Raw genomic sequence first — 12,195 nt, forward strand, 5'->3', positions numbered from 1 at the left:
GGGGAGGGTAAGTTGAATTCTTGAAATAAACACATGCTTCTTAGTAGATTGACCCGTTGTTATTTCGTTGTCGTCAAATCCTCTGCATATCATCCTTGTACCATTGCATAAGCCATTTGAAGGGTCCAAATTTCTAGGTAGCATAATGGGTGCATTTTCTGTCAAAACCAACCTATTCATGGAAATATAAATATGGAAAATTTTATTAGTATTTGTAAGCACAAAAGTGTGTGTGTGTGTGTGTGTATATATATATATATATATATATATATATATATATATATATATATATATAGAGAGAGAGAGAGAGAGAGAGAGAGAGAGAAAGAAAATAAGAGAAACTTAAATAATATAATGGGTTTGATAATGTACCTATGTGGAGGAAGACTATTTGGTGTTAAAGTTTTCAGGTATTCTTCTTGATAGGAATTCTTGGTATCATTTTCTGCAAAGACAAAACTAATAAATGTCTTACTTTCACCAGGAAACTTGACTATCAACATTTTATTTAAATCTACAAATTCATTTCTACTTGCTAAAATAGGAATCCCGACAAGTTTTTCTCGTTGTTAATTCCAAAATCTACAAGAGCAGAGACAATTAATGCAAGTTTAGTGAAATAAATTTGTGGCCTTTAATGAAAAAGATACATTTTACAATGAATATGAGAGCAAAAGAAGATCCAAATTTCAGTAATTTCTTACTTCGTATTGGTAATGGAGAAGAGCAAACAGTCAAGGTTAATTTGATAACTTTTCGGAACAAATAGTTGTCAAACACAACAATGATGGTAAAGTAGAGGAATGCTTGATAGGAGAAGTATTTCCATCACTACATTAAAATGTCATTTTTGTGCCGTTCAAAATAGAATGGGCCATCTTTGCAAGTAGAAAAATAATTATAGATTAACTAAAAAGTATTAATTACTAGTAGAGCTTTCTTTGGTTATGCTTATTGAAGTGTTACTTGAATATTTGTCCCCAATTAAAGATGTAACCAATATTTTATGTCATAAAAAAATATAAATTAGTAAAGTGCAAAGTAAAAATATAAAATGGTATTACCTCTTCATCAACAAATATAAGAATGCTGAAAATACCTTCATGCCTTGGGGTTTTGTATGGTATTACTGTACTCACTCGGATTACTAAGACTTTCATAATCTAATTGGATGAATATTTTGGTACCTTGTTAATAGGTACATGTTGTTTTATTAATTCTGTTTTTGTCGCCATTTGCTCTGAACCTGAGATGGTTAGATTGTCGAAGGAAAATAATATAATAGTAATAGGTTTTGTAGTTTCTATTATGTTTTATTTTGTCATCTCAAATAGACAATAGCTTAAAATATTTGTAAAAGAAGGAACAATTTGTGTTGGTGGTAGCTTTTATAATGTAGTGAATATATTGGAAGAACTATAGTAATTATGAAGTGAAGTATTACCAAATGTATGAGCGAGCAATCCTAGAGACTTGCTAGAAGAGTACTAAACTAGTTGATATTGAGCAAGCGATGTAAACTATTATTTAGGAAAACATCAAGTGAGTCCAACATAGCTTGAGTAAACAATAGGTTCCTTAATCTAGCTGCCAACTTGCAAAATATTAAAAAGAAGGGCTAAAATAGGAATAATTTATGATGGCAGTAGCTTTGATTAATTTAGTGAAAATATTGGAATAACTGTAATAGCTAAAAAAATAAAGTGTTACCAATTGTTTGAGCGAGCAATCCTGGGCGCCAGTTAGAGGAGTACTAAACTTATTAATATTGGAGGGAGCGATATAAAGTATTGTTTAGAAAAAATATCAAGTGAACTCAAAATAGCTTGAGTGTACAATAGGTGCCTAAACCTAGCTTCTAGTTTGCAAAATATTAAGCAGAGGACTATTATAATATCATGAGCATACAACAAAAGTGTGACGCCTTTAATTAAAATTAGCTTATTGAATTAAGTTTCTTGACAAAAGTTATATCTACACATATAGAAATAGGTTGAACTAAGCAAGAATATAACATAATTTGATTTAGACACTTTTTGTGAAGCATGGACATGAGAAGATTTATAAAACAAAAGAGTAATTTAATAGTTTTATTGATGTATTAAATTTAACTAAGATACTTGCAAACGTGGGTGTGTAAAAATGATTTATAAACAGATTCAAAGTCATAGGCTGTAAATTTTCTTATAAAGAGAACATTTTACAAGTATTTCCATATGATGTCAAACAAACTACCCTCAACACTTGTTTTGTCGTTGTTATTGTAACGATCCGGCCGGTCGTTTTAAGAATTAATACCCCCGATCCCCTATTAACTGCTTCCCCGTGTTTATTTCTGCTATTGTGAGTTGCCGAGAGGTTTCGTTTGGAGTTTCGGAGAGTTTTGGGACACTTAGTCCCAAAATAAGAGTTTAAGCTTTTAAATTTGGAACGTAGTTGGAGCAGTGTGAAGACGACCTCGGAATAGAATTCTGTTGGTTCCGTTAGCTCCGTTGAGTGATTTCGGGATTAGGGGCATGTTCGGATTGTGTTTTAGAGGTCCGTAGCTTAATTAGGATTGAAATGCTGAAAGTCAAATTTTTGTAGTTTCCGGTTCGAGGGTGAGATTTTGATATCGGGGTCGGAATGGAATTCCAGAAGTTGGAGTAGGTCCGTTGTGTCATTTAGGACGTGTGTGCAAAATTTTAGGTAATTCGGACGAGGTTTGATAGGCTTTTTGATCGAAAGCGGAAATTGGAAGTTTTGGAAATCCTTAGGCTTGGATAGGAGAGTGATTTGTGGTTTTAGCGTTGTTTGATGTGATTCGAGGGTTGGAATAAGTTTGTAGGATGTTTAAGGATTGTTGGCATGTTTGGTTGAGGTCCCGGGGGCCTCGGGTGAGTTTCGGGTGCTTAACGGAAGTTGAATTGGACTTAGGAGAAATTTGAAGGTTGCTGAAGTTCTGTCATAATTGCACCTGCGGTTGGGGGACCGCAGGTGCATGATCGCAGAAGCGATTTAGGAGCCGCAGATGCGGCTATGCGCTTGGAAACCAGATTCCGCAGGTGCGATAGCTTGAGCGCACCTGCGAGACCGCAGGTGCGGTAGAAGAAGCGCAGGTGCGGCTTAGGTGTTTTAAGTGAAATTTCGCAGGTGTGCACCTGGGACCGCAGGTGTGAGGAAATGGCCGCAGGTGCAGAAATCCTGGGCCAGAACCTATATAAAGGTTCAGTCGCGATTTTGCCCATTTTCTTCACCATTTTCATCCGAATTTTTGAGCTTTTGGGAGGTTTTTGAGAGAGGATTCAAAGGAGCTTCAAGGAGGTAAGGTTTTTGGAACCCAAACTCGTTATTATTGTATTTTCTACTGATTTGGGCCAGAAATATATGGAAATAAGGGTTAAATTTGGGGGTTTAATATTTGAAATTGGAGACTTGGAATTGGGGATTTGAGGGGTTGTTTGTGGTCCAATTTTTGTGTATTTGGTATGTATGAACTCGTGAGAGTGTGAGGATTCTGAATTTGTAAATTTTACCCGATTCAGAGACGTGGGCCCGGGGGACTTTTTGGGCGATCATTCCTAATTTCGCGTATTAGCTTCGAATTAATCAGTTGAATTAGTTACTTGAAGTTATATTTACATTATGCAATCACTTTGAATATATTTGGGCCACTTGGAGTCGGGTACTCGTGGCAAGAATGTGGTATCGAGTTGATTAGGCTGGTTCGAGGTAAGTGGCTTGCCTAACCTTGTGTGGGGGAACTCCCCTTAGGATTTGGTATTGTTGATATATGAAATGCCTTGTACGTGAGGTGACGAGTGCGTACATGTGCTAATTGTTGAAAGTCCGGTTTTCATTACGTAACTATAATTGTGTATTTCTTCCCTGTTACACTGCTTGAAATTTAAGCCTACTGTTAGCTTAGGAAAGCATGTCTAACTGACTCAATTGTTTTACTTGCTCAAACTGCTTTATCTGAATTCGGTGCAACATGCTAGGTTAGAAATAGATGTTTACCTTGGTATGAAATTAGATTGAATTAAATATTCTTCGTGTTGTTGCTGTGTGTTTACTTGGGGACTACGGGCGATTTCCCGGTAGATCCCCCTTGCCTGTTTATTTGGGACTAGGAATTGATATTCCGGTAGATCCCCCTGCACAGTTATATGGAACTACGAGACTGCACTCGGTAGATTCCCCCAGTACTAGGTATTTAAATTTGGGGACTACGGATCGGGATTCCGGTAGATCCCCGACGCACTATGAGGTGGACTACGGGACGACACCTGGGAGATCCATTGGACATTAATATTTGGGGGCTACAGGAAGGTATCCTGGTAGATCCCCGATTTGCTGGATATTATATTTGGGGGCTAAAGGACGGGATCCTGGTAGATCCCCAGTTGCTATCTCTGTGTTGAGCTGTATTCTTTCTGTGATATTTCTCTCTGTTGTAGTTGTTGTTATTCTTATTATTATACTGTGTTACTTCATACTGTTACATTTCCTTATATATAAATGTATATGACCGGTAGGGCCCTAACTTTCCTCGTCACTACTCGACCGAGGTTAGGCTTGGCACTTACTGGGTACCGCTGTGGTGTACTCATGCCCTTTCCTGCACATGTTTTTCGTGTGCATATCCAGGTTCTTCGACTCAGCCCTATTAACCTTGAGGCGAGGCGATTCTTCAGAGACTTCGAGGTATATCTACCGCGTCCGCAGACCGAGGAGTCCCTCTCCATTCTCTCTTGTAGTTATCTGTATTTCTTTGATTTAGACATTCCAGAGTTAGAAGACTATATAGTATCCATAGCTTGTGATTCGTGAGTTTCCGGGTTTTGGGAGTTGTTGAGTTTTTGAGATCTTGTATTGGTTTATGCCGAGCAGCATCTTAAACGCTTCTATATTGCTTATCTTCAGTTTTTATTAGTTTTTCCGCATTTTATTTCTTTTCCGCAACCTATTAGGCTTACCTAGTCGTAGAGACTAGGTGCCGTCACGACATGATCACGGAGGGCGAACTTGGGTCGTGACAAATTGGTATCAGAGCTCTAGGTTCATAGGAGTCATGAATCACAAGCCAGTTTATTAGAGTCTCGCGGATCGGCACGAAGACGTCTGTACTTATCTACGAGAGGCTATGTAACCGTTAGGAAAATTCCACTTCATTTGATTTCCTTGTCGTGCGAGATTTTTGACATCACAATCCTAAACCTCTATTTTCCATTCTCTCACAGATGGTGCGGACACGTGCTACTGGAGGTGACCAGACACCCGCGCCCCCTGCAAGAGTCGTCAGAGGTCGGGGCCGGAGTAAAGGCCGAGGACGTGCACGCGGTGCAGCCAGAGCACCCGCGCGAGCTGCTACAGAGGAGCCACCAGCAGTTCCAGCTGGAGCCTAGGCACCTGATACGCCTACTGCTACTACTACTCCAGCACTTCAGGAGACCTTAACATAGTTCCTGAGCATGTTTGGTACATTGGTTCAGGCGGAATTGATTCAGGTTGTACCAACTACTTCACAGATCGGGGGAGGGGCCCAGACTCCCGCCGTCCCCACCCCAGAGCATCGAGTTCACATTGGTTAGGTTTCAGGTGTCATGGCGACACAGCCTATGGTCCCAGTTCAGCGGGTGGTGAGGATCTCTCGCCGAGTAGAGGATAGGTGGGTCCAGGAGAGAGAGGACAGATGAGGTTAGGAGAGAAAGTATAGGGAGGCGAGGAGACCTCGTAGACCGGAGAGATCCACTGGCCCTTATTTTGGAGGAAGAGTACGGCATGGTAGAGGTTTTGTGGGTCAGCCAGCTCAGTTTGCGTTTCAGGCTTCGCACAGTGTTTCAAGTGTTCAGGGGTCTCAGAGTACCTGTACCGCATAGTTCCCACTGCCACGTCAGCCGCGAGGTTGTTTTGAGTGTGGTGACATATGTGGTGAGGTATTACCCTAGACTAGGGAGGGGTGCGCCTCCACAGACTTCTCAGCCACAGCGTGCTCCGCAGAGTTCCGAGGCTATGATTTCAGCACCAGTTGCTACCCAACCTGCCCCGCCAGCTAGAGGTCGAGGTCGGGGAGGTGGAGGTCGCCTTAGAGGGGGAGACCAGGCCAAATACTATGCCCTTCCTGCCCGCACTAAGGTTGTCGCCTCCGATTCTGTCATCACAGGTATTATCCTGGTCTGTCATAGAGATGCATCGATTTAATTCGATCCAGGCTCCACTTATTCTTATGTGTCCTCTTATTTTGCCCCGTATTGGGCATATCTCGGGATTCTTTGAGTTCTCCTGTTTATGTTTCTACTCCTATTGGAGATTCTCTTGTTGTGGACCGCGTTTATCGGTCGCGTTCGATTGCCCTTAGTGGTTTTGAGACCAGAGCCGATTTGTTATTGCTCAGAATTAGACTTTGATGTATTCTTGGGCATGGACTGGTTGTCGCCCCATTATGCTATTCTTGACTGTCACGCGAAAACCATGACAATGGCTATGCCAGGTGTACCGCGAGTAGAGTGCAGGGGTACCTTAGGTCATACTTCCAGTAGAGTTATTTCATTCCTTAAGGCTCAGCGTATGGTTGAGAAGGGGTGTGACGCGTATCTAGTTTATGTGAGAGATGTCAGTATTGATACCCCTGCAGTTGATTCATTCCCAGTAGTACGGGATTTCTCTAATGTGTTTCTAGCTGATCTTCCGAGCATGCCGCCCGATAGAGATATTGATTTTGGCATTGATCTGTTGCCGGACACTCAGCCCATTTCTATTCCTCCGTACCGTATGACTCCTCCTGAATTGAAGGAGTTTAAGGAGCAGTTACAGGAATTGCTTGATAAGGTTTTCATTCGGCCCAGTGTATCACATTGGGGTGCTCCTACCTTGTTGTGAAGAAAAAGGATGGTTCTTAAGATTTGGATTTGGGTCACATGAAATGCGCACCCGAGTTTAGGAAGGTAATATTATTAAAATAACGCGCCTAAAGCAACTACGCGTTTTTAACTTTGCGAGGGCCATGGAAAGTTTGCTAAATGGCACACCTCGAATTCTAAGGATTTTAAAAGAAATAATTAAACGAGAGCCACGCATTTGAGATTTTATTTGGCGCGGCGCACCTCAATTCCGATTCTTAAAAGGAAATTCAAACTAAATGTTTGAGGGCCATAGCTATTTGTTATTAAATATGGCACACCTCGATTTCAATTTGGAAAGTCTAATTGGCTAAGGGAAAAGAATTATCACTATCTCTGGACTAAAACTCGGGCCAAATTTTAAACTAATAAAAAAACCAACGTAAGAAAGGATATTAGAAAGCAGCGCAAAAGAGCCTTGGGCTCGACCAACTGGTCCTTCACGTGAAGAAACGCAAGCTGATCTCCGTTCCAGGCCCATTGTAGGCCCAAACCTGGGAGAGTTGAGCATTAGGATGTAAGACTCGAGATCGAGTCTTCAATCAAGCAACATACTAGCTTTTGAAAAACGCAGACTGCGCCTGGCATGGCTTTCAATACCATACAATCATTGGACCATTTACCACATAAGTCTTCAGCAGATTCAATAAGAGTTAGGCAAATAACTAAGCTTAAAAGTGCTTCTTTAAATACGTGCTACAGCAAAGAAAAACTCACAAAAACTTATCGAAACATAGAATCCTAAGGTGACTCATGTCAAATTTAAACAACATTAATAAACTATTAAAATCATTTTCAGCGAGGGTTTATAAACAGAATATTCACAGCAAAATAACTTCTCATGATGTCCTTCAAACAGCATACGGCATGTTATCGATCTGTCCCTACCCTATACTAACCATTGCAACCAATCTAGATTACAATCTTCACCAAGCATGACCATTGCTATAGCCAAAAGGAAAACACATTTAAGATACAGTAATCCAACCCAAATCTTCTACTACAGCATCTCAGAGATTCCAAATCAAATACAAACATGAAAGATAACTGTTTCAAATTCCAAATCAACCAATATACTATGAATCACATTATGAGAGACACAAAAAAAAATGAGGAAATGCTGTTGAATCACAAGCAAATCTGCTTCTACACTTTAAATCTTGTTTTATTTCATTTCTTCCAATTCAGCTTTACATTAAATAAGGTTCAAAGCCATGTACCTAGAAAATCAAAATAGCAAAATGAATGAGAGTGTCAGCAGGAAGCAGTAGCACAGCCCAGATTTGGTCAGTCAAACCGTGAACAGCTCAGTAAAAATCAATGGAACAGTAGACAAGCTCCAACAAAACGACTCTAAACCAAGCTTAAACCATTTCTATCACCAAATGCCCAGTTTCAGAAATTTTCCAGAAATTCTAAATCAACAGAATGATTCAGAGAATTAAAACCAGGAAACCTAAACCAACTCAAACAACTTTCAGCATTTTTTTGGATTTTTAGAAGGAAATCAATTGATTCTAAACTTCAGTATTTCTTTCTATTTTTTTCAGTCTTCAGGGTGTCAAAAGCTGCTCAATATGAAGAGAAAGAGGTCTTTATATAGGCAGGCCTAAGACAGCCCTAAACCTTTTAAAAATATCTGAAAATCCCATGCCCTTAACAAACCAGCTCTCATCTTATCCTCTAGAACTTTCCCCCAACAGAAAATGATTCCCTTAAAACCCCAAATGTCCAAAACACCCCTGACATCCCTGTTTTTTACGTTCAGCAGGCCAGCCTGGCTCAAGTTAACCCAAGGCCCCAAATAGAGTCTTGAGCCCAAAGGAAAGACCAATTGAAAACTTAAACCAATAAACCCATAGATGGAAAAATGAACTTTAAAGAGATATTCAGAAGCAATAATTTGTAAACAATGCACCTAACAAATCGATATCACAATAAATTGGAAACCTACTTATCTACCGGCAAACCCCTGAATTCAAACCTAAAACAAGCTAAACTAACATTGAGCGAACTAATTCATTATTTGTTAAAAGAAAAATAGCAAGACAGAAGAATATGAAGAAGTGAATACCTACTGCCATGGCTATCCAGCTATACCCGTCTTCTTTGACTTAAACCCGGAAAGAGGTACCACATGAGTGTTCCCCTTTGAGGACAACCAAGGGGCACCTTTTTCCGGCTCAACTCATTTTGGCAACCCATGCATGTCCATCCAGACTCGATCTCTGTGAGTTTTAAAGAGGGCTTGAAGGGATTGACTTCAGGTTTTGGGAGGGAAAGGGAGTGGTGAGTGTTTGGATCTGATTTGGTGGAAGCAAGGTCTGGCCTCCGGCTCTCAAATTTAAGATTCGGCAAGATAGGCTGTGAGTTTGGTGAGGATTGGGTCACGCCGCCGCCGGTGGGATTTGGGAATTTTGAGACGGCGGCTAGGGTTCATGTCTCTGAGTTGAGAGAGACGAAGAGGTGGGTGGGTGGGGGGTTCTGAGGGGGTATGGTCCGTTCGGACATTTATATACGGGGAGTGGGCGAGTTGAGGTCCGTTGGATCAAAGAACATCGACGGCTTGGATCAGATCTAACCTAAACGGAGTCGTTTTGGCTGGTGGAGGGAACGGACCGGGTAGGGACGGGTTTTGGGCCATCGTTTAATGGGTTTCAGGGGGAAAATGAATTGGGCTGGTGCAAGACTCTAAACAATTGGCCCAAATCTGATTGCTTCATCTTTTTCTTTGTCCTATTTCAAATCAATTTTCCAAAAAATTCTTTCTCTTCTCTTTTTTTTTCAAAATTAAAATAAAATCTGAATTAATTCCTAGAACCTAATTATCCTACAAAACACTAATTAAACCTAAATAATAATTAACACAATTAATTAAAAGAAAAACTACTCAAAATCAAGATTAACATTAAAAGGTGCCACTTAAACTATTTTTGTGATTTTTCTTTTTATAAAATAACTTAATCACTACTTAATCCTAAACTGTAGAATTAAATTCTAAATGCAAATGCCACATATTATTTTGTATTTTTCATTAATTAAATAACATAAACATGTACAGACAATATGCAAACAATAACAGATGATGCCACAAAAGTCCACAAAATTGCACACAAAGGAGAAATTATTTTATTTTAAATTTGTGGGAGTAATTCATATAGGGCAAAAATCACGTGCTCACAGCTGCCCCTCTTTGCTCAGAAACACGAAGAGTTTTCGTGCAAAGATAAAGTGAGCGCATACGAGCGATTTTTGCCCGTTTGAATACTCCGTGGGAAACATTTTTGAAAGATTTGACCGCACCCTGCTTCCGAGGTTGCCTACATATCCTTGGCTAAAAAGGAATCAGGTCAGTGTAGTTCGGGAAGGTTTGGTAGCTGGGACTACCATGAAGCTGTGATTTCACTGTTGCTGCTGTTGCTGCTACTGCTTATTGAACCCCTTATTACACCGTGACAAAATAAAAGAAGCTAGACTAAGCTATGATCTATGAATTACAAGAATCCTATCTAGTCTTCAAACTTGATCTTGTACTTCTTGTTGCCTTGTCGACTTGTATTCTCCTAGTGAAGTCCCTTTATTAGCGACTTGAATTGTAATCTGAGATGCTTTCCCTTTTCTTCAGGTGGATGCCTGATTGCCAAAACTTGAACTGTAATTTGAGGTGCTATCCCTTTTCACAGGTGGACGCCTGACTGCTGAACTTGAATGTATTCCCGTGCCATCCAGGTGGGCGCCTGACTGCTGAACTTGAATGTATTCCCGTGCTCTCCAGGTGGGCTCCTGACTGCTTAACTTGAAATGTATTCCCGTGCTCTCCAGGTGGGCGCCTGATTGCTGAAACTTTGAACTGTATTCCCTTGCTCTCCAGGTGGGCGCCTGATTGCTGAAACTTGAATTGCTTCTCCCTGTTCTCTAAGCGGGTACGTGATTTCAACAAAAATAAACAAAACAAAGAAAATTTTCTGCCCCAGTTTGGTAGCTGGACACATAGGTGAGTGTTAAACTGAATCATTTTACCAAATATTACTAAGAATTTGAAAGCTAGGTCCTATTATCCAGGGGGTCCTGACAACTCTTAATTAAACGACAATTATAAATCTAAGTTATATCTTCTAAAGGTGTGACTTTCGCTAAATCTTGTTATCTAAGAGGGTCTTAAACTACTCACCATTATCCAGGAGGGTCCTGACAATTCCTAATTAAACAACAATTTTAAATCTAAGTTATATCTTCTAAAGGTATTATTTTCGCTACATCTTGTTATCTAACAACAATCTTAAAGCTAGGTCTCATTATTCACGAGGGTCCTGAAAACTCCTAATTGAATCCTATCTCAAACATGCAAACTTTGAAACCAACTTATATTCCTTGGGGTACATTTATGCTAGATTTGCTACTTATGACTGTTTCGATTTTTAAACTAGGTCCCATTTTCCAGGAGGGTCCTGAAAATTTATGGTCATGCCTGTCTGGTGCTTGCCTTTCTTTAACGGTGGGTTTCTCCGAAACAAACGAGATTTTCTGCCCCTGTTTCAAATCAAAGAAAAATCTTATCAGTTTTAAAAATATGGTGGTTGGTTTGTGGCCTTCACTTTTGAGGGCGATTGCTCCTTCACTTCTCATGATAACTGATTTCCACTCGAAGACCATGCTTGTTCATTGACTCACCACTTTCTCTGTCACCCTTATCACAGAAAATACCTCTTCTCCGTTCAAAACCCAATACCCTCTATTTGTTGCATTGCTCATGAACCGACATCTACCAAACCTTTGTGTTTCACATGATCCCCAAAGCATATTGATTGTTACCAACTTCAGTGCGCATGTTGCTCTTTCCTGATTTAAACCACTGGCCTTGGCCTTGAGGTCTATTGCTCCATCGCTTGCCATGATAACTTTTGATTTATGCTTGGAATATCTTGCTTGTCACTGGTCTACCACTTCCTTTGTCACCCTAAACACAAAAAATACCTCTTCTCCGTTCAAACCCAATACCTTCTATCTGTTGCATTGCTCCTGAACTTGACATCTACCAACCTTTGTATCTCACATGAACCCCAAAACACGACACTTGTCACCCCATCATTGCGTATGCTGTTCTTTCTTGACTTAAACCCCTGGTCCTGTCCTTGAGGTCTACGGCTCCCTCATTTGCCATGATAACTTTGATTTCTGCTTGGAAGACCTTGCTTGTCACTGGTTAACCAACTTTTGTCAATCTTGCCACAGAAAATGCCTTTGATCCATTCACCAAACACCCTCCATCTGTTGCATTGTTCATGAATTGATATGTACCAAGCCTTTGTATTTC

General features: G+C 40.2%; 1 long non-coding RNA gene across 1 annotated transcript; it reads right to left on the reverse strand.

Moving 5' to 3' along the window:
* Nucleotides 1-7,617: 7,617 nt before the first annotated feature.
* LOC109205932 lies at nt 7,618-9,361 on the reverse strand. Its single transcript, XR_002064762.1, has 2 exons — nt 8,956-9,361; nt 7,618-8,101 (listed from the first exon to the last, which is right to left on the reverse strand). It is a non-coding gene; the product is annotated as an uncharacterized LOC109205932 (long non-coding RNA).
* Nucleotides 9,362-12,195: the final 2,834 nt, after the last annotated feature.

Source organism: Nicotiana attenuata, unplaced genomic scaffold (genome assembly GCF_001879085.1).
Source record: "Nicotiana attenuata strain UT unplaced genomic scaffold, NIATTr2, whole genome shotgun sequence".
NCBI lineage: Eukaryota > Viridiplantae > Streptophyta > Magnoliopsida > Solanales > Solanaceae > Nicotiana > Nicotiana attenuata.